Source organism: Macrobrachium rosenbergii, chromosome 8 (assembly GCF_040412425.1).
Source record: "Macrobrachium rosenbergii isolate ZJJX-2024 chromosome 8, ASM4041242v1, whole genome shotgun sequence".
NCBI lineage: Eukaryota > Metazoa > Arthropoda > Malacostraca > Decapoda > Palaemonidae > Macrobrachium > Macrobrachium rosenbergii.
The window spans coordinates 54266098-54287265 of NC_089748.1; positions in this window are offsets into that span (position 1 = coordinate 54266098).

Consider the following 21168-nt stretch of genomic DNA (forward strand, 5'->3'; position numbering starts at 1 on the left):
GGGTGATATTGGGAAGGGGATGAGGGAGTTGGTTATACAGGAGAGGGAATGGGTTCGGGGTAGGGGGTGTATATATGAAGGGAAAGGGTTAGAGTGTGAAAGAGAGAGGGAGAGAGAGAGGGATAGGAGTGGAGTAGGGAGGGGGCTTCTATTCCCTTTTACTCCCTCCCCCAGCCCCTCTTTCAAAATGGAAGTTTTAGTATAGCAGGGGGAGAGGGGGGCAGGAGCCCAGGGGATGGTGGTCTTTATGTTTTTAATATTCATGACAATCATTACAAGAATATTTCCCAATTTAGGGTCTTGATCGCTTTTTTTTTTAAATCTTTTCCGAGGGGGGGGGGATATAACACATTTTTCAAACGTTTCTTCTTTTTTTTTTTAAGAATATTCCTGGGGAAAATGTTTTTTGGTTTTCGGTGCCACTATAAATTTTTTATAATGGACGAGCACCGTCTCCGCTGCACAGAAAGTTTCTCATCTATTTTTTCGTGTATCTCCGGAAACATTAAATATAATTGATTTTAGGTAATTCCCAGATTAAATTAATTTCCCTGCGGTCATACCTGGAAATTGTTTTTTCCGAAAAAAATGTCACACCTGGAAATTGTTTTTCCCGAAAAAATGTAAATATTGCGCAGTATCGAAAGACTACAATAAACATGTAAGAAAAATTCATCATCATCATCAAAAGATAACATAAACATGTTGCAAAAATTCATTAGCACCAAAAAACTGCAATACACAGGCAAGACAAATTCACCAACATCAAAAGACTACAATAAACATGCAAAAAAAATTCGTCAAACTCAAAAAACTACAATAAACATGTAAGATAAAACCATCAACATTAAAAGACTAGAATAAACGCGCAAAAAAATTCATCAGCATGAAAAAACTACAATAAACATGTAAGAAAAATTCATCAACATTAAAAGGCTTCAATAAACATGCAAGAAAATTTCATCAACCTCAAAAAACTACAATAAACATGTAAGAAAATTCATCAACATCAAAAGACTACAATAAACATGCAATAAAGAATGATCAGCATCAAAATGATATCATAAACATGCAAGAAAAATTCATCAACATCAAAAGACTAAGATAAACATGCACGAACAATTCATCAACATCAAAAGACTACAATAAACATGCAAGAAAAAATTATCAACTTCAAAAGACCACAATAAACATGCAAGAAAAATTCATCAACATTAAAGGACTACAATAAACATGCAAGAAAAATTTATTAACACCAAAGGACTACAATAAACGTGCAAGAAAAATTCACCAACCTCAAAAAACTACGATAAACATGTAAGAAAAAATCATCAACATTTAAAAGCTACAATGAACATATAAGAAAAAATCATTAACATTAAAAGACTGCAATAAACATGCAAGAAAAATTTATCAACATCAAAGAACTACAATAAACATGCAAGAAAAATGCAACATCAAGAGACTACGATAAACGCGCATAAAAAAAAATAATCTATCTTCACCATAGAATCAGATGATTGTGCAATATTATTCACACTTAAATTATTTACATTACACGATCGCAACAACAGGAAATAAAACAACATTCCAGCCATTTCCCAACTACACCCACCCAACTTCCAGAGGCAGAGCGTGACACGTAGATTTAATTCTTGAGGAATTTGCAAGCGCACAGCATTTAATAGCGGTCTCCTGAAATGAACTTACCAGCACAAAGCCCTGGCAGCAACATACCCCACGCGATATTGCGTTCAATTAATGGAGTTCTAACTGAACGCTGCGGTTATTTCATTCCGTCTCTCCCTTGCCCTTAATTGCTTTGGAAGGCGCGACGCCAGCCATTTCTTTCGGTTAATAATCGATTAGTGCTTAAAGACCTTTTGGGTTGATATTTTATGTATAGTTAGGTATAAGATTCTGTTCGTTACATTATTAATACTGGCACCCCATAAGCGTCAGATCACTTGATATTCTGTCTACTAATTTTGACGCTAATTCAGCAAGAATACTTTCTGGTGTAATACAAGCGATTTTACTTATCTATTCCTCTTTTGTCGGGTAGACGAATTTCTTCTATGAATGTTTTATCTTCCACAAACCTCAGAAATTTATAACAACTAATGTTAGGGCATATTCGCTTAAAGTCAGTTACAATTCGGGGATCGTACACCAAATCCTATTGAAGCTCGCTTAGGATACGAATCCAGATTCTTTTAATTTCTTCATATGTTCATAAGTTTTCTTGATTTTGAATAGTATGTAGAGATTACATAGCATAAGGGTACCCTAATAGATTTTCGATAATAATGTAACTACTGTAGAAATTAAGTAATAGGTAGGCCCGATAGCATATCTCATTCGTAATTCTGTACATTTATCGTTATTGTTTTTATAAGAGGAAAGGGAGAAGAATTTTTAAAAAGATACGAAATAGAACAGGGAATTATTCCATGATGTCCCTTAGCAACGCTCGAAAAAAATATCCTTAGAAAAAGGGGGAAAAGAAAGAATGAGCTAATTATTTATGCCCACACGCCGCAGTTATCTTATTGTTGAGTATCTTACGAAGTTCATTTTCTGGAACAAATTAACCAAAGATAGCCTTGAGTAAAAGGCATCGATAAAAAATGAAAATAGAATGCAATCGATTTAATGATGTGTACTTTGTTTGCTGTTTAATTATTACTATTTTGATCACTCATACTGAACTTACACTTGAGGACTTTCTTATGAAATACGACTAAAGGTATATGCTCACCTAGCATGCTTAAACAAAAATGAACACTCAAAATTGGATAAAATGGATTGCATATGCAAACGTAAGGAGGCACATTTACATGCAATAATGAAAACAGAAGCCATTAAATAGGAAGTGTTTTTAGATTCAGAAAGAATGCTCGGAATGTAGATAGCCAGAAAAGTTTCAGTTGAAATTAAAACATTCAACAATTTGGGGAGTAAATTTTGTAAATCTATGATTCTGCGCCGCAATAACATCTTGGTTGTAAGTTGAAAATGATAATCTAATCGTTCAACCTTTGGTAACTTTGTATCAGGCTGAACTCTTGCAAAGTTTATTTTACCTCTTTCTAAGAAATTAAGAACCATCTGGATTAAGTACACAAGCAATAATGAACATAGAAGCCATAAGTAGTGTTTTTAGATTTAGAAAGAAAAGAGTATGCTTTCGGAGTGTAGACAGATCCAGAACTAAACGTATACATGCAATAAGGAAAATAGAAACTATTAAATACTAAGTGCTCTTAGATTCAGAAAGAAGCGAATATGCGCTCGGAATGTAGACAGATCATAACTAAACGTATACATGCAATAATGAAAACAGAAGCCATCAAATTGTATGTGTTTTTGGATTCAGGAAAAAAAAAAAAAAGAATATGTGCTCGGAATGTAGACAGATCCATAACTAAAAGTAGACAATCGGAATCACGAGAAAGTCATAATAACGACTGAAGAATGATCAGAGAATGTAGCGAGCTATTATTAAGTACAATGAGGTAGACGTATAATGTCCTGTCTGACTGTGTCCGCTCCAATAATTTAAGATAACACGAGAGACCAGTACATAAGACTACTTCCATTCTGCTGCGCATGCGTTTTCTCAGAGCTACATGCACAATATACAATTATTATTATTATTATTATTATTATTATTATTATTATTATTATTATTATTATTATTATTCAGAAGATGAAACCCATTCATATGGAAAAAGCCCACACGGGCTATGGACTTGAAATTCAAGCTTTCATACAATATGGTGTTCATTAGGAAGAAGTGAGAAGGTAACATACAATTATGTTGAAATACTGCCTCGTAAAGTTCATATACATGTGTAATGTGGCACTTACAAAACTAGGAGTTAATGTCATACTTCATCCAGATGGATCTAAATTTCTTAGAAATAGGTAAAATAAATTTTACAAGAGTTCAGCCTGATACAAAGTTACCAAATGTTGAACGATTAGATTATCATTTTCATCTTACAGCCAAGATATTATTAAACGGCGCAGAATCATAGATTTACAAAATTTACTGCCCAAATTGTTGAATGTTTTAATTTCAACTGAAACTTTTCCGGCTATCACTTTATTAATGAAACTGACATTGGTCCTAATGCCTATATAGAAATACACATTTATAATATATGCATAAAATACTGTCGCAATACATATATATGTATGTATATATATATATATATATATATATATATATATATATATATATATATATATATATATATATATATATTATACTGTATATATAATATACTGTATATACACATGTACCATATATATATATGGTGTATATATATGTATATATATAATATATATGTATATAATATATAATATATATATATATATATATATATATATATATATATATATATATATATATATATATATATATATCAACAAATATTAAGCCATATATCGTTTGATACCCAGTTCACTTACCAGGAAAAATCTTTCACCTCAGGGAATTATACTGGTAGTGCTTCATCAGAAGCATTTATTAATTATATTCCTGCAAAAATTTTTCCTGAGGTATAGTGAGCTGGGTATTAAACGATATTTGGGCTTAATACCTGTGAATGTAAAAAATGCATGCATGCATAAGTGACAAAAATCCACGCACACACAATATATATACATATATATGGCATAAAATATATATATATATGAATATATATATACATAAATATATACATAAATATATATATATATATATATATATATATATATATATATATATATATGAATATATATATATATACATAACAGCATATATATAAATATATATATATATATATATATATATATATATATATATGTATATATATATATATAGATATATATATATATATATATATATATATATATATATATATATATATATATATATATATATATATATATATATATATATATATATATATATATATATATATATATATATATATATATATATAAGAACGTCTTTTTTGGCGAACATGTTAGAGTTAATGGATTTATTAATAAGCCACAAGTGTCACAGCTTACACAATTCTGTCCGCAATGTATTCGGAAAAAGCATTAATGTTGATATTTTATTCGTTTTATACCTTGAACACAATTCATTGCTTAAACGGAAGTTATAAATAAAACTTTTTTTTTGATAAGAAACGAACAATTATGATTTTTGCTTATCTTCTTCCATTTCTCCTTCTTTTTACTATTATCGAAACATGTTCCAGAAATGATTTGGAGACACACCAATCAGAAAATTAAAAGAAAATCAAAACGAACAATAATCATTATTTCTTACCTTCTTCTGTTTCTTTTTCTTATCGTTATTATTGAAACATGTTCCAGAATTTACTTGGAGGCAAACCAATCATAAAATAATAATAAACAAATAAAAACGAACAATAATCCTTCTTCCTTATCATCTTTTCTATTTCCTTTTCTCGTCATTATTATCGAAGCATGTTCCATAATTTATATGGAGACAAACCAATAAAAAAAATTCAAAATGAACAACAATCATTCTTCCTTATCTACTTCTATTTCTTCGTCTTTTTATTATTACCGAAACATGTCCCAGAATTTATTTGGAGGCAAACCAATCAGAAAAAAAAAATCGAAACGAACGATAGTCGTTCTTCCTTATCTACTTTTATTTCTTCTTCTTTTTATTATTATCGAAACGTCCCAAAATTTATTTGGAGACACGCCAATCCGAAAATAAAATAAAATAAAAAACGAACAATAATAATTCTTCCCTATCTTTTTTATTTCTTCTTCTTTTTCTTAGTATCGAAATATGTTCCAGAATTTATTTGGAGACAAACCAATTAGAAAGAAAAATAAAACGAACAACGATCATTCTTCCTTATCTTCTTCTATTTATTTTTTATCATTATTATTGAAACATATTCCAGAATTTATTTGGAGAAAACCAATCCGAAATTAAAATAAAATCAAAATCAGCATGAAAAGAAAATATGTTGATATGGATAGAGTAATATAATTTATTTTAAGAACTTCTTTAGTGGCGTAGACTGCTGGAAACCTTTGCTGTATCCTCTGTTGACGACAATATACAGAGTTTAATCTTTGACAGAAAGACATTTGTGGGTTACAATAATTGGCGAAGTTCTGAATAAATGATTTCTATCAGATTTCCTTGCAGCCAAGCAAGGGTTCATTGAAAATTAGGTTCTTTAATATATTTTTCGTCTTTACTATTTGTTGTCTCTATATCTGTTATTTATTTGTTTATTAATCAATTGATTAATTAATTAATTTATTTATTTATTCCATGCCAGAGTGTAATGATATGGGCAAAAGCAATATACAGTCCTTTTGCGAGATTAATGCGTTAGTAACTATTAAAAAAAATGATCGGAAATGTGAAAAATATCTAGGAAAATAATAATATTTGTTAATATTTTAAGAACAAAATTCAATCTTTCCTCTCAGTTGCATAGATTTAAGCAACCGTTTCTTTTCTCTCTCTTTTTTTCTTACAGGGTAAAGAAGAACCATTTTATACTTCAAGAGCAGTAACCATTTTTCCTTCCCCTTTACAACTATTTAAAAAAATTCTCTAAAACAATTTCAATTCCTTCCTGAAAATTATCGTTTACACTGACATAATGGTCAAAATAACTCTAGCTTTCACAATGAACACCATCAATGATGCTAAAAGTTAAATGAATCTGTAAGTCATGTTAGTAAGTGAAAGGTCTGAAAATTCCAGGTAAAAACAAAGTCAAAATTTTGTCTTTTCTAAGATTAATAAATAACAGTTTTACAAGAAAACAATTGGCACAGTGATTTGGAATTCGATGCTTGATGAGAATCACGCATACCAATTAATTATGCCATGAACTTTGCAAAGAAGGATCATTAATTATGAGCTATATGCCATAGACATTTGTTTCCACAAACACATACCTGTAAACAAACTGCTTTGGAAAACTGCACTAATTCGTAAAAAAAAAAAAAAAAAATGTAAATTGTGGCCCAAATCATGATCATCTTTACCACAGTGACTTCGAGAGGCACCGTCTATTTTGAGCATTAGTTGTAATCTTTTGGTTGCAGGCGAAAGGTCTCTCCTCCATAGGACCCGGGTACGAGGAAGAGGGGGTCCTCGGGGGTGGGGAATGTCTGGGGATTCGGGGACCCAGCGGGCTCTAGTAACTGAATATCTCTCCCTAAGCAAACAATGTTACCAGGCTGGGATGATTTTACCGAGTAATAATTTCGCGAGAAATTGAATTTCAAAGCCCCCTGCGATTCGCGTTCGCATTAACTGGAGATTTGGTAGACCCTCTATTCCCTGGGCTTCACTTCAGCGTTCACTTCGGCGACCCCTGCGTGGAAAGAGGGGCGTGGGGGCGCACCGCGAAAATAAACCACTTCCGACCCGTGGAATCAATATTCGTTTCAGCTTTCCTCCAATCTTTTATAATATGACAGTGGTGTTAATGCTGCGAATGTGAAGTGACAAGCAGCTGCTCCACCGAGGACCGTAGAGGCGACACGACCCTGCAAAAGTGACGAGGAATCGTTTCAGCGGGCGCCTTCCGCCTGCATGGCGGTCTATAAAGTCGAGTCGTCCATTACATTGTGATTGAAATGCAACCCTAATTTACCGCGGCGGTCGGCGTTCACTCCTGCTTGGGCTTTGTGACATAATTATGATACAATTTTAGAATCGTCTGTCATGCTTCTTCTTTTTTTTATTTTTTTTTTTCCGAGCTCTTTTCTTTCCGTCACGGACGGTTGGTTGGGAAGTCAGAGCGCCGAGCTCTCTGCGAATTCTGAAAGGTAATGATGATGCATTCATTAGCGTAATAATCAAGCCGGCGAAATCATTGTTTTCCGAAATGCGCGGCAGATCGTTGCCCGCGATCACAATTAATGAGTCCTTTGACAGCGTGTCATTTATTTTTCCCGGTCTCCGGGGAGCCGCAGGCACATAACAAGTCGCGAGCGAGGCTGAGGTTCAAAAAAAAAAAAAAAAAAAAAAATGGAAACAATCCAATATTTCCCGCGGCAGGAAATTCGAGAGTAGCACATAGCATAAGCGCGCTGATTACGGGTACTTTGCTCGCAAACAACGCACGCAAACAAAGGCTTTGTCTGAGGAGGAATTATGCATTGGCCGACCGAGGGAGACCGACAAACGCTGCACAAAAGAAGCAATCGCTCGTTCACTAATCATGCAATTAACTCTCTCGCCCGGCGCCATATTGCGCGCTCCTAATTGGCTGATCCGGAATATCTTCGTTGATCTTGTTTCAAGAAGAATGATGATGATGATGATGATGATGATGATGATCATGATGATGATACTCCACCAATTCTTTTTTTTTCTCCGTAATCAGGTTTCGAATTGAAACCTAAGAGATAATTAACGATATCTTATCGCGGTGTTCAGACGGAATTTGAGTTCAAAGATAAGTTCTAGTTACCTGACCTGTAATATTTTTATTACATGGCTGAACTTTTTTCTCAATAATACACACACACACACACACACACACACAATTATTATTATTACACATATTAATATTATTATTATTATTATTATTATTATTATTATTATTACTTGGCCATTATAGTCATCCTATTCGACTGGGTGGTTTTTATAGTGTGGGGTTGCATCCTGCCTCCTTAGGAGTCCATCACTTTTCACGTAGCTGTTTCTAGTGTTTTTTCTGCATGAGTCCTGAGCTATTCCGGCTTTATTATTATTATTATTATTATTATTATTATTATTATTATTATTATTATTATTATTATTATTAAGTAACTGAACAAGACCACTAAGTCGCATTTTTAGGCTTGCCGGACCCCTATTCCCAAGGAATCTGCTTTAAAGTAATAGCTGAATATCTGAGCAAGGTAAAGTTAAAGTTGGACAGCTAAGTAAAAGGCAGAAAGCAGTGCACCTTGCAGCTAAGGTACGGTGCGAAGAAGTTCAAGCACAGCTCACAGCGCTCCGCCCAAGCTAAACTGCGGGCAGTACCTTACTACATATTTTAAAAGTCAAGTTCGAATTTAATTTTATAGGAACAGATTGGCTACGGGGTGCAGGTCACTAAATCACACCTGATCTAAAGTACCATCACATTATTTCAGAGTTCTTATTAATATTTGAATAATGAATTGTTGGTCACATCGAACCTAATCAGCACTAAACGCATAGTAAAGCAATTATACAGTGATGAGAATGCAACCATTTCTAATATCAGTCATCCTGAAATTCCTTTTTTTAAAGGACTGTCCCTAAAACCAAATAAAATATGATTCCCTAGGCCTACGTGCATTCTCCGGAACTTTTCTCTTATCTATACATACTTTATACACCTGGTCAGCCATTCAATGGAGTTTATCACTAAACAGCAGCAGTGCCATTTACCCCCTAAAACCTTTTCAACATTTCAACTTTTTAATCTTTCTTCTTACATCTTCAAGTTTTGTATTAGTCCATTTCTATTTTCAATCATTGGGATCTGATTTCTTCCATCCTTTACATTGCCCAGGTTTAGAATAAATTATAGGCATAAGACAGGATCTTTTCATAAAACACTCTCTCTCTCTCTCTCTCTCTCTCTCTCTCTCTCTCTCTCTCTCTCTCTCTCTCTCTCTCTCTCTCTCTCTATATATATATATATATATATATATATATATATATATATATATATATATATATATATATATATATGTGTATGTATATATATATATATATATATATATATATATATATATATATATATATATATACACACACACACATATATATATATATATTTAGAAAGTAAAGCTCCATGGTAAACTCGGTTATTAATGCTACCCACAATTTTTCTAATCTTCTCTGCTAGACTCACTCAAGCTTGGCTAACTTCTAGCTAACTGATTCACTGCTCAGCTCACAAAAGGACAGAGAAATTTCTAGTAAAAGGTACTAAGTCGTTCTCCCCTATGTGATCGATTTCAGGTTTCTTCCTGGTGGGTGAGGTTGATAAAAGGGTCGATGCACTCTAATGTTTGTACACAAAGATGAAAAGAATTCAGTGCCTCTATATATACGGTTATATATAAATGTATATTGTATGTATGTATATATGTATATATATGTTTGTGTATATACATATATATATATACTGTATATATATATAGTATATATACTGTATATATATATATATGTATATATATATATGTATATAAATATAGTGCGAATTTGTATACTTGAATGTATTTGTTGCTCACAGTAAATGCGAATGGTTTCAGGGAAAATACAACACAATGGTTTTTGCCACATTCATACTTCAAGTGCTGAATCGTGGATAAACCTCATGTTATAAAAACTTCCACAACATTAGCAATTCCTAGACTTTAAAGAAAGCTCATCAGCAGGGGGTCGAACACTTTTACACACAGAGACGACGCGATTTATAACTGTCTTGTGTTTGTTCTTTGGCTTCTTGGATCTTAAAGCACTTCCTCCCTCTATACACTTCTGAATTGTAGATTCTTTTGATCAACTTATAATCGCCCATTCTTTCTAGATATACGAATCAACCTCGTCCATTCTTTCACTGTCCATATTAGCATTCATTGTTCCATCCCCTCGGTGTTCATTTGGCATTATATCCTTAATCTTGCTCACATTTACTCTGCTCTCAATTTTCTCCTATTTCAGACAGTTTTAAACTTTCATTTTAATAGTTTTTACATTCTGTTTTTACTTCCCAATCAGTAATGTAATATCTACAAGCAACAGTCCTTCCATAATTCATTCACGAGTCATTTCCTTATTCCAGAACTTTTTCTTCTCTGCTGTGTTTCTCGCCAATAGAATGTGTTGACCATCAAAGAGACACTGCTACACCCTTATCTACATGCCTGGTACCACACCAAACCAGTCAGTCTCTCGTCTACATGTATTAGCACATGCATTTCTTCTATCATAAAACTTAATTTCATTCAAAAACTTCAACACCTTCCGCAGTACCTCTTTGTAGACTCTCTTAAAAGCTTTTCTGGGTGTTACAGACTAATACACACTCAAACAAACCCACTCCAACATCTAAAAACATGACAGACACCTCACACATCTCGAACTATCGACCTAACCGCGAAACAACCTCTCGCTGCTGGGAAAAAGGGCGCTGGCGACTGGTACAATACTTGTACATACGCTACCGGGGTCTAAGCGACGACAGGCAGGGCAACCGATCGAGACTACGGTCTACCCCAAAGCCAAATCAACGTCCTTCGAAAGGAGGCATCGCGCTTACCCCATGCAAATTGGAAAAAAAGCACGTTAAAAGAAGAAGGAGAAGAAGTACTGTACCACATCTAGTTTTTCGCCTTTCCTTCGGAGTCTTTGCTTAACTTTTCATAATTAACACCTGATCCGCACAACCTCTCTCCTTGTCTAAACTCAACTGTTCTTCCCCTATCAGTCCTCTGTTATCTGTTTTATTTTGCCTATAAAGAAAACTTACCTAACACCTTCCTTGCAGCCACCTCATTAACCTTTACCTTTATACAACGAACACTTATGACTTGCAGCCATTCCTATGGACTTTTCCATCGTGCAGACATACTTTTAAACCCTTTAAACCCTAGTTAACCACTCAGTCAAGCTATCACTACTGTTCAAAAGTATTTTACACGTTAATCCCATCAACTTTTCTTTCCATTCTTCATCCTCCTCAGTCTAAGATTCAATTGTTTATTTATTTTTCACTCATATACACATATACACACAGACACAGACACACAAACTCACACACACATATATTTTATATATTGATATATACACACATGACACACACATATATACATACATATATATATATATATATATATATATGCATATATATATATATATATATATATATATATATATATATATATATATATATATATATATATCTCCTATATATCTATATATATATATACATCTTACATATAAATATACAATATATACATATATATATGCATATATATATATATATATATATATATATATATATATATATATATATATATATATTATATATATATATATATATATATATATATATATATATATATATATATATATATATATAACATATATATATATATCTCTATATATATATAATATCACATACCATTCTTCCATTTATAAGTATAACATGACATTTTGTGCTTTTATAATTTTTCCTTATGTTCAATTTACCTTATTCTTGGTGAATTTATATCACCATGCCTCTCATCTATTAGAACCAATTGACAGCTAGATTATAATTCAGTTTAAAATAAACTGAATATTTTCCAATTCTTAAATAGTCTATTGTATATATATATATATATATATATATATATATATATATATATATATATATATATATATATATATATATTATATATACAATATATCTCATGGGTTTTGTTTGAATCCTACATCAGAGTATCAAAACGAAATGTATTTGTTTTTAAAAATATACAGAGAACTTAAAGCTTTCGTCCATACTTCTTTGGACTTGATCAGGTCCAGAGAAGGATGGACGAAAGATATAAGCTTTGTAAATGATTTTACAGATACAATCGCTTTGCTAATCAAATATATTATTGTGAATGAGTCTGTACATAACTGAGAGCCCTGATTAGGTATTCTATATATATATACATATATATATATATATATATATATATATATATATATATATACATATATATAAATATATATAATATATATGTAATAAATATATGTATATATATATACATATATATATATATATATATATATATATATATATATATATATATATATATATATATATATATATATATATATACATATAATGTGTTTAATGTGTGTGTGATTATATAAAATCAAACCATTCTTCATTAGTTATTTAGCTATTTAATGAAATATCATAATAATTAAAATTTCGTGATAAATGGCTTATATTTCCATAAAATCTTCATCCAGAGAAAAGAAAACAGCAAACTAGAAACTGAATCAGTATATAAACAAGCATTCAAGAAATCAAAGCTGAGTGATGAGATACATGGCGTCGGCCTCCTGTGAACTTTCACAAGATTGACTTCGTCTTCAGGAGTCTGCGACATTGCTTCAAAATTTCCAGTTTTGACATCTCTATCTATTAACGCATGCTTATACGTAGCACATGCATCACCTAACTAGAAAGGAGACGAAAGAATTCACTCTAAATCTCTGCCATCTGCTGGACAGGACTGACATTTCCAAGCAATCCCCAAGAATTCCCGAGGACAGAAACAGCTCAGTGCGAAGACGAAAACGTCTCCAGAATCCCGGAAGGGTCGCGTGGCGGTTACAGAGGGATAACTCAAGCTGATCAGCTAACTCGAAGGATATGCAGCACTTCGACTGAGGGGACGAGTGACAATGACCCTGCAGAATCCTGCGAGGAACATCGAAGAAGCTCGGGAAAAGGCTCTGTAAAGAACAAATAAGGATCTACACCAAACGGCCGAGGAAGCGATTTTTGCGAATACATGATGATGAATTTGCAGAGGAACAAACCAGGACAACGCAGACATAGGAGACACAAGAGAGAAAATCTCTGGGAAATCAGTCCAGGTTATGGAGGTGCAACGAAACTTTCCATGGAGTACTCCTTCCTAACAACTGACACCTCTCTGTGGCTGCGAAATGACTGGTTTCGGGACTCTGCAAAGGATTCATCTGTTTTCTACTTGAAAGAAGCGACCCAGTAAGAGCTTGGCTAGCTAACAGAGAAGAGAATGGGGAAGGGCCCATCCCTGGTAAAAATAAACCCCCATTTCCATGAGGCTCTGTTGGCGAGGATGCCCCAGGGGTGAGATCACCTATGATCGGCAAAGGCCACAAATCTATGCTGTCTATAGGCCTACTCTTAGATAGCCGATGACTTGACTGTTGGCAGTCATGGGTAGCCGAGGGCGCCTACCTGTCCCTGCTTTCGATTCCCCTCTGCATGATTTAAGAGATCATCTATGATGCTACTTGTGGTAGCTGGGTTATCTCTTTTTTTATGACGATTAATGACCATAAATCTATGTTCTCAAATCTTGTTCCAATTAAGCGTCTCGGGGTTGAGTTCCCTTGTCATTTCAGCTGATTTTAAAAGTGATTTGATATTGAGAGTAAAATTCGCTAATTGAGACTTCAGGAAAATGTCTTTCTCTCTGCTAAATCATTTTTCTATATTTCTATTTTATCTCATATTTCATATCTAGGATTATTTTTCTACCCTGTTGACGTGGCAGCCTTGGTGGGTTATTACTCACTGAATTTTCAAACCACTATTTTTTGGAAAAATCAAAAAGCTTTTCAACAAGAAACAAGTAAAAAATGCGCCGAAGTTTCTTCCTCGCAATCGAGTTTTCTGTACAGCCGCTACAGTCGTATAATCAAGGCCACCGAAAATAGATTGTCTTACGATGGTCTCGGTATATTGCTGTATCAGCCATTACCATGAAACTTTAACTTACAGTCCCTGTAGTGGCCTATCTATATAGTTTCCAAGCACGATTATGCTTAACTTTAATCTTAATGAAATAAAAACTACTACCGGCTGGGGCTGCAATTTGGTATGTTTGATGATTGGAGGATGGATGATCAACATGCCACTTTGCAGCCCTCTGTACTCAATAATTTTAAGATAATGATGCGGACAGAAAAAGTACGGACAGCAAAAAGTGCTGACAGCAAAAAGTGCGGACGGACAGACAAAGCCGGCACAATAGTTTTCTTTTACAAAAAACTAAAAATGAAGATGGATATGAATAATAAAAATACACTCCATTCTAAAAACGACTAAATACCCGCTTTGTTTCTCTTCTTTTTTTTTCTGCCCCACCTAATGTGTCTGGCTCGCTAATCCACACGTTACAAATTTCAATTCTGAATTCAGAACCTGAATTCAGCTGGAATTTGAACACTATAGTAGGATTGAACTCACTTTTCTCTTGGTGGCTGAGTGCATTAGGTCATTTTCAACTTAGCCTCGGCCAGAAAAGGAGCAGGATCGAAGCCTGGTTTGGATAGCTTATTTGTGGCTTGGCATCGATGTATCCAAAATGTCGTCTCTGTAAAATTGGTGACAAAGTCGTCAGTCTACGTATTTTTTCATTTCTGCAAAAGTGTTCTTTATGATTCCGCTTCTCCTTTCTCTCTCTCTCTCTCTCTCTCTCTCTCTCTCTCTCTCTCTCTCGCTGTCCTTTCCTTTCGTCACTACTAAAACTTTCTCTCCAATCCAACGATGACGTAGAATAAAATATTCTTTGAATTAGCATATAAACGCTGGAAGCGACATGCCGGTAGATTAGATTCGTACTTACAATTGATATCAGACGGGCTTTCAGTGTAGTAAGTAAAATTGCGAAATGTCACCCATTGTTCGCTAATAACTTAAGAGCTGATGTACCAAACCACTGCAATCTTCGCAGGGTTAAGCATTCGTCTTTCTCAAGTCAAGGAACTTCACTCCCATCAAACATTCGTCTTTCTCAAGTCAAGGAACTTCACTCCCATCAAACATTCGTCTTTCTCAAGTCAAGGAACTTCACTCCCATCAAACATTTTCACTCCCATCAAACATTCGTCTTTCTCAAGTCAAGGAACTTCGCTCCCATCAAACATTCGTCTTTCTCAAGCCAAGGAAATTCACTCCCATCAAACATTCGTCTTTCTCAAGTCAAGGAACTTCACTCCATCAACATTAGTCTTTCTCAAGTCAAGGAAACTCACTCCCATCAGACATTCGTCTTTCTCAATTCAAAGAACTTCACTCCCATCAAGATTCGTCTTTCTCAATTCAAAGAACTTCACTCCCATCAGACAATCGTCTTTATCAATTCAAAGAACTTCACTCCCATCAGACATTCGTCTTTCTCGTATCAAGGAACTTCACTCCCATCAAACATTCGTCTTTCTCAAGCCAGGGAACTTCACTCCCATCAGACATTCGTCTTTCTCAAGCCAAGGAACTTCACTCCCATCAGACATTCGTCTTTCTCAAGCCAAGGAACTTCACTCCCATCAGACATTTGTCTTTCTCAAGCCAAGGAACTTCACTCCCATCAAACATTCGTCTTTCTCAAGCCATGGAACTTCACTCCAATCAGACATTCGTCTTTCTCAAGCCAAGAACTTCTCCCATCGGGACAAAACTTCTCCATCAGACGTCTTTCTCAAGTCAAGGAACTTCACTCCCATCAGACATTCGTCTTTCTCATGTCAAGGAGCTTCACTCCCATCAAACATCGTCTTTCTCAAGTCAAAGAACTTCACTCGTCAAACATTCTTCTTTCTCAAGTCAAGGATCATCACTCCCATCAAACATTCGTCTTTCTCATGTCAAGGAGCTTCACTCCCATCAAACATTCGTCTTTCTCAATTAAAAGAACTTCACTCCCATCATACATTCATCTTTCTCAAGTGAAGGAACTTCACTCCCATCAAACATTCTTCTTTCTCGTGTCAAGGAACTTCACTCTCATCAAACATTCGTGTTTCTCATGTCAAGGAGCTTCACTCCCATCAAACACTCGTCCCTCTCAAGTCAAGGAGCTTCAGTCTCATCAAACATTCGTCTTTCTCGACTGAAGGAACTTCACTCCCATCAAATATTCTTCTTCCTCAAGTCAAGGAACTTCACTCCCATCAAACATTCGTCTTTCTCAAGTCAAGGAACATCACTCCCTTCAAATTTCTTCTTTCTTAAGTCAAGGAACTTCACTCCTATCAAACATTCGTGTTTCTCATGTCAAGGAGCTTCACTCCCATCAATCATTCGTCTTCCTCAAGTCAAGGAACTTCACTCTTATCAAACATTCGTCTTTCTCAAGTCAAGGAACTTCACTCTCATCAAACATTCGTCTTCCTCAAGTCAAGGAACTTCACTCTCATCAAACATTCGTCTTCCTCAAGTCAAGGAACTTCACTCTCATCAAACATTCGTCTTCCTCAAGTCAAGGAACTTCACTCTCATCAAACATTCGTCTTTCTCGAGTGAAGGAACTTCACTCTCATCAAACATTCGTCTTTCTCGAGTGAAGGAACTTCACTCCCATCAAACTTGTTTGAATTTGGGGTTCTTTAAGTAAAATTACACTACTTATATCCGGTTTTCTTGCTGATTCACTATAATTATCTTGTCATGCGCAAAATTACATCCATTATCATCAGTAGCCATAACTCAAGTTCATTAGGATGTATATGTGTCGATTAATAATTTATTTCTTCAGTATTTCCTTATCGCCCAATTTCGTGGACTCTTTCTAACTAGCTATTAGCTTTACTATATTTTTTTGTCCACAATTACCTGTATTGTTTTCCAAGGCAGCCACAACAACAATAACAACAAGAGTCTGTTATTACTTCGCTTCTCACACAGTTTTGCATTTATCTTTCTTTTCTCCGCCATTCGACTTTATGCCATAATGCAGTGATTCTCAAAGTGGGTGCCGTGGCACATTGGGAGTGCCTAGGGGTGCCGCAAGCTTGTCATGAATTTTATCTTGGCTAGATCACCTCAAAGAACAATTATAAAATAAAAAAGTTTGCAGAAATCTTCATATAATTATTATCAGTGTGTCTACTCTAATATATTAAGATTTTATAAATATATACATATATACTGTATAATATATATATATATATATATATATATATATATATATATATATATATATATATATATATATATATATATATTATGTCTTATTTTTAGTTTTGAGTATGGATAATAATTTTATTCATTAAAAATAAAAGTTAATTCATGCGATATGGTGGAATGGTGAGAAGGATGCCACGGTAATGATTACATTACTTAGGGTGCCATCACTAAAAAACAGATTGAGAACCATTGCCATAATGAAATACTCTCAGATATTTCTCACAAGCGCGTCCCTCTCTGTTTATTTTTCCTGTCTTGGTCCTCCTCCTCCTCCTCCTCCTCCTCCTCCTCCTCCTTCACAATCATCCTCCTCCTCCTCCTCCCTCCTCCTCTCCTCCTACTTCTTACAATCATTACTTGGCCTCTTTCTCCTTTACCTCTTACTCCTGCTTAACCTCTCTTTTACTAAACTTTCTGTTTCCGTTTCTTACATGAGACCAGGTTGGTACTACTGTACATCATCTTCATACTGAATACAGAGGATATATATATATATATATATATATATATATATATATATATATATATATATATATATATATATATGTATACATACATACATACATATATACTTGTTTATATACATGTATGTTATTTATATTATATAAATATATATATATACATATATATATATATATATATATATATCTTATATATATATATATATATCTATATACATATATATACATAATATATATATAAATATCTTATATATAATGAACATTTTTTCCAAATCTTAATAATGCTTTTTTCGTTTGTTGCTTTCTCAGTTTCTCATCCCAACGCCAGAGAACCTTATATCAGTCAATCAGTCTCATTTGTCCATGGTCCTTCTCTTTTTTCCTTGTTAAGTGTAGTCAATTCCTCAAACTGTTAATCTTAACCTCAGTTATTGTTACCATAACCTATACAATTATTACTTCTTAAATTTTACCTTTTTTTTACCTGTTGGCAGAGTCGGGCAAGAGAAGTATATGAACTCAATGTTTTGAATAATGAGTGATTCCTTTTGAATTATTCTCTAATGTTTGTCAATACATACAACCCCTCTTTTTTTTTTTTTTTTTCAAATTTATCGTATATTTCTCGGAATACAAATGCCAAGGAAAAGTTTCTGAGTTGTAAAATTTTAACGTAGGCGAATTGTTTCGTTACTTTTCCACGTCATTTTTTTCGTTATAAAATCTGTTACCACTGGGTCTTTTGTTTTGTATTCACCTTACTTAATTGTCGTATTCGGTATTGCTTTCTATCATCGCAAATGCTTTTTCTTTCTATTCCTTCTTATTCCATAATAAAATCTGACTACACTGAATCTTCTGTTTAGTATTCTTCCTTCTTATTTGTCGTATTCCATATTTACTTTCCATCATTGTAAAAGCTTTTAATTTTTTTTTTAGTCTTCTTATTCCTCTTTATTCCATAATAGAATCTGATAATTTTAGGTGTTCTATTTTGAATTCATCTTTCTTAATTGCCGTATTCAATATTTTCTTTACATAATTTTAAAATCTTTTTTATTTCTTCCTATTCCTCCTTATACCATAATAAAATCTGATAACATTGGGTCTTCTGTTTTGTATTCTCTTTCCTAACTGTCGTATTCAGTATTTACTTTACATCATTTTAAAATCTTTTATTTTTTTTTTTTTTTTTGTCTCCCTGTTCCTCCTTATTCCATAATAAAATCTAATAACATTAGGTCTTCTGTTTAGTATTCATCTTTCTTAACTGTCGTATTCAATATTACTGGCCATCATTGCAAAAGCTTTTTTTTTTGTCTTCCTATTCCTTCTTATTCCACAATAAAATCTGATAACATTAGGTCTTCTATTTTGTGGTCATCTTCCTTAATTTGTCATATTCAATATTTACTTTACATCATTTAAAAGCTTTTACTTTTTTTTAGCCTTCCTATTCCTCCTTATTCCATAATAAATTCTGATAACACTCGGTCTTCTGTTCTGTATCCCTCCTCCTTATTTGTCGTATTCAATATTTACTTTACATCATTTAAAAGCTATTACTTTTTTTTAGCCTTCCTGTTCCTCCTTATTCCTTAATAAAATCTGATAACTTCGGTCTTCTGTTCTGTATCCTTCCTTCTTATTTGTCGTATTCAATATTTACTCTCCATCATTTTAAAAGCTTTTTGTATTTATTTATTTTTTTGTGTCTCTTTTCCTCCTTATTCCATGATAAAATCTGATAACATTGGGTCTTCTGTTTTGCATTCATCTTTCTTATTGGCCGTATTCGATACTGACTTCACATCTTTTTAAAAGCTTTTTGTATTTTTTTTTTTTTTGTCATCCTATTCTTCCTCTAACTCTACTCCGACACGCTCTTCCTCTTCCTGATGCATCCTGCACCTAATCCTTATCTTCTTCCTCCACGTCTCTCTCTCTAACTCGTCCTCCTGTTCCTCCTCCTCCTCCTCCTCCTGCTGGTGGTGGTGGTGGAGGCATTGGTGGTGGTGATGCATCACCTCCCCTTACAGGGCCTGGTGTCTCCCTGGTTCCTGCCCATCACAATATTGAGCGCATAATATTATGGGTCTCGGTTGTCCACGGGGAGATGTCCGCCTTGATGTGGGCATGACAGCGCGGAATAGATTTTTGACATTGAAATATTGCGTTACGAAGGCCCAGTCTACCCTTTTTTGTGGACGGTGGCATACATTACATTTACATTTCAAGATTGGTTCGTTCCAGGGCCATTGTATTTTTCAGATGGGGGAGAGAGGGACGGAAATGGGCGCGCGGATACAGGTCCACACGCGCGCGCGCCGCACACACGCCCGCGTACACGTATGATTCGCACACAAAACGGACAGGTCCGAAATCTGTGTACAGAGACACGGATATTTTTGACGCAAGGCGGTGATTGGAGGTTGAGGGGTTGGTCCGGCGGAGAATCGAGGATTTGATAAATGTTTTGTTTCGGGGTTTAAGGAAACGGAAAGAACGGGGCGTCCCCAAAACGAGTTGCGCCATTTCTCTTCAGTTTCCCTGAAAACGGAATAGGTCTGGTGGGTGGTGCATTTCGCATTCTGATGGCTGTGCCACTTTTTGGCTCTCTCTTTGACTTGCGAGTAATTGCCACGCGGGTGGTACATGTTCGTGATATGGTTATGAACATTAAATGCAGGAGCAAGCGCATTCGCTCGTCACTACGCCTATTTCACACATATATATATACACATTATATATATATATATATATATATATATATAAATATAAATATATATATCTATATATATGTATATATATATATATATATATATATATATATATATATATATATATATATATATATATACCTATATTATATATATATATATATATAATATATATATAAATATACATGTAATATATATATATATATACATATATAAAAATATATCTATATATATATATATACATATATATATACATATATATAT